The following is a 3,775-nucleotide window of genomic DNA, read 5'->3' on the forward strand; positions in this document are numbered from 1 at the left end:
AAAATAAAACAATACCAAACAAACATGTGCAAAGGAACGTCCTCTGCCTCCATGGCCACCGGGCTTCCCTTCCAAGGCGCAGCGGACACACTAATGTGAGTCTCACACCTGCCAGGAGAGCTGAGGCTTCAGCCTCACGCCCCGCACCTGTGAGTCCTCTGTCTGCCCGGACTTCAGAACCTCTGTCTCTGAGACCCGGACTTCAGGTGCTCTTGTGCTTTGTGTCTTCAACCTGCACATTCAGATGTCGTCAAGATGGTCCCTGACCTTGCCCTCTCGACTTTCTCCTTCTTCTTCAGTCCCACCTGCCCCCCACTGCCTGCCCCTCCAGTTTCCAGTCCTTGAGCATCATCTCAATCCCACTCTTGCCCATTTCCTGACTTCATTCTGCGCACGGGGCCCTCCTGGTAGAACCGCAGCCCTGGAGTGATGCCACTCTCTGTTCTCTGAGCTCACACCTGACCGCAGAGTGCCTCCAAGGAACGCCACAGCCCCGGGCAGACTGATGGTGCCAAGAATGGCCATGTGGTGGACCCTGCCATGCCTGGCCCTCGCTCCAGCCAGCTCTGTCTCCCCCTGAGTTATGGCAAAACTTCCCCTCTCTCAGCCCCTGCCCTCTCTCCTCCCCCACACTCTGCTCGGATGTCCTTGCCTCCTGCTTCTCACAGAACAGAGGTGCCAGCAGACGCGGCCTCTGCTTCTGTCCCCAGATCTGCAGCACACCTGCCAGGGGCTTTCTGGGGCCCGAGCCCGCGCTGAGGGTGCCCCTGCGCCCCTCCCTCCACGCCGCCAGGTGCTGCCGATAGTCCTCCTCGGCTGCTTTCTTTCTTTTTTTTTTTAAAGATTTTATTTATTTGACAGAGAGAGAGAGAGAGAGATCACAAGTAGGCAGAGAGGCAGGCAGAGAGAGAGAGAGAGAGGGAAGCAGGCTCCCCGCTGAGCAGAGAGCCCGATGTGGGGCTCGATCCCAGGACCCTGAGATCATGACCCGAGCCGAAGGCAGAGGCTTTAACCCACTGAGCCACCCAGGCGCCCCTCGGCTGCTTTCTTTAATGCCCCTTCCATGGCCCCTTCTGTGCTGGCTCTGGCTCCGAGACACACTCAGGTTTCCTCCAGCTTAAAATAGCCCTCCTCCGCACCCACTGCTCCTTCAGTTACTACCCCGCGTCTTACTTCGTCTTTGTAGCCAAACTTCTCCAAAGAGGTTGCCCACACTTGCACCCATGTCCTGGCCTCCTGTGCGCCCCCCACGCTTCTCCAGCCTGGGCTCGGTCCAGGCTGGTGGCCCCGGAGATTACCAACCCCTGGGTTCTTACCTCAATGCCCTCCTGGCCACTCTTGAGGCTGCCACCCCCTCCCCCGCCCCCACCTCTCATCCCAGTTTCAGCTAGAAGCATCGGAGACAGGAGGCTGTAACTGTGAGCTCCCCCTGGGTCCGCCACTTACTCGGTAATGGAAATCCTCTGTCTCATGAGTAAAATTGGATAATGCTAATACCCACTTGGGGAAGCTCTGAGATTATGTGGCCCAGCATGTGGGAGCACTGGCCTGGATTGAGTCCAGGCCCCCCAACTCTCAGCTGCCTGCCCCTGGGAGAGTGCTGCTTTGCCCCTGTCCTATCTCAAGAGTCTGTGAGTCCTGTGCCAGCCCCTTCTCTTTCCCCTCCCAGCCATGCCTGCTGGGTTCCTCAGGACTCTGTCCTTGGCCTTCCTCTTACCCTGCCCTCTTGCCTGGGGTGCTTCCCCCACCTTCTGGAGCTTAAATTGCCACCTCTTTGCCATGACTCTGAAATGTCAGCTGGCTTTGTTGCCATAGGGCGTGGTGTTCTCCTGCGCATCCCCCGTTCCAAATGTCCTTCTTCTTATAAAGACACCGGTCATGTTGGATCAGGGGCCCACCCTATTCCAGTATGACCTCATTTTAATTTAACTAACTACATCTGCAATGACCCTGTTTCCTAATAAGTTCACATTCTGGCACTGGGGGGTTAGGACAGCAATATTTTTTCAAATGTCTATGTATATATTTTAAAGATTTTATTTATTTCTTGGAGAGAGAGTGCTGGCAGGGGGAGGAGCAGGGGGAGGGGGCAGGGGGAGGGAGAAGCAGACTCCATGCTGAGCTTGCAGCCCAGTACAAGGTACTATCCCAGGACCTTGAGATATGACCTGAGCTGAAGTCAAGACTCAGACGCTCAACCAGTCGAGCCACCCAGGTGCCTCAACCTATCTTTTTTGATAGGGGAACCCAATTCAACCCATACCTGCTGGTACTGAGTGCTACGGAGAGAAAAAAAATAGGGGGAGTACAGGCACAGCATGGGGGGAAGGTTGAAATTTTAAGTTGTGGTCATCAGGGGACATATCACCTAGAAGGTGACTTTTGACCAAAGACCTGAGGGAGAGAATCGGTAGAGATAGTGCTGCCCCCCACCCCCCTGGAAAGGAGCACACCTGTGTGGTTAACACAGGGCACAGAGGCCCAGGGAGCTGGGGTGCATGAAGACTGTGGAGGCCCCCAAACTCCCTACCCTGCACAGGGAGAAGGAGTGAGAGCCAGTGTGGCTCTCTTCCACAGAGAGCCAGAAAAATGCATCTCGCTTGTATGTTTTCTTAGGAAGCACTGAAGAATGTGCCGTACCCAAACTAAAGATTAAGCCGGGACTGTTGGCCCCCCGGCCATGCCACAGTCTGGGAGACTGGGAAGCCCGTGCCATCTCCCGAGCTCTCAGGCCCAGGAACCTGCGCTCTCCTCAGCCAACGGCCACCCTATGGCCAGCGAGTGGGACAGCTTCCTCCTGAATCCTGTCCCTGTCGCTGGCTGCCACTCTCCCCTGACCTAGAACACACTGAACTTGTCTAAAGGCCCCAGATGGATTTTTGTGAAGAATCAGGTGGGGATTCCAAAACTGTGCCAGGGACTCAACGTAACTCCCTCACTCACTGCACTCTCGGCGGGTGTGTGTGTGTGTGTCCCCGGGGGTGTCCTCAGCCTGAGCCTCTGCTGTTTCCACGGGGGAGCCTGCAACCCCAGCTCTGTTTCTCAGCTGGGCTCTTCCTCCTCCTGGGCAACCTGGACTCCTCTGCCCTGGTGAGAGCAGCCCTTCACCAGCCGTGGAGAGTCTCTGTGAACCTTCCTACCTTCCTATTTTCACAACTTCGAACACCTTCCTTGCAAAACAACAACCTGGCTAAAGGCAAAGATTTGCCTCCTTCTCAGACAGCTTTTCATGATAAGAGCCACCATATTAGCCGGAAACTTCTCTGCCCCAGCCATCTGCTCAAATGTCAGCTCTGCCAGGAGAGGGATTTTTGCTATCTTATTCACTACACGTAGAGGGCCATTAGGAAACTTACTTTTGAATAAGTGGCATCGTCTCTTAAATTCCTTCTTTAATCACAGGGTGGGGAGGAGGGAGAAACCTTAAATACAGCAAAGCCCCTTAGTTTTCTCAAGCAAAAAACGTGTTAAGCCCCAGAAATACGCTAGAACCTAAGTGAGGGGCCCGGGAAGTGATCAGATGATAGGCTGCTGGTATGAATGGAAGTTTTGGAGAAAGGACAGCAAAATTTAAGGGGGACAGTTGGTAGATTTCCAGATATCATCATGTTCACCTTTTGGATTTAGCCATAGTAAACCAGTGAACAATAATAGTCTTTTTAAAAGATTTTATTTATTCATTTAAGAGAGAGAGAGAGAGAACATGCCACGAGTGGGGGGAGGGCCAGAGGGAGAGAGAGGCAGACTCCCTGCTGAGCTGGGGGCCCGACAGGGG

Source organism: Enhydra lutris, unplaced genomic scaffold (genome assembly GCF_002288905.1).
Source record: "Enhydra lutris kenyoni isolate GAN:26980312 unplaced genomic scaffold, ASM228890v2 scaffoldscaffold56, whole genome shotgun sequence".
Lineage (NCBI taxonomy): Eukaryota > Metazoa > Chordata > Mammalia > Carnivora > Mustelidae > Enhydra > Enhydra lutris.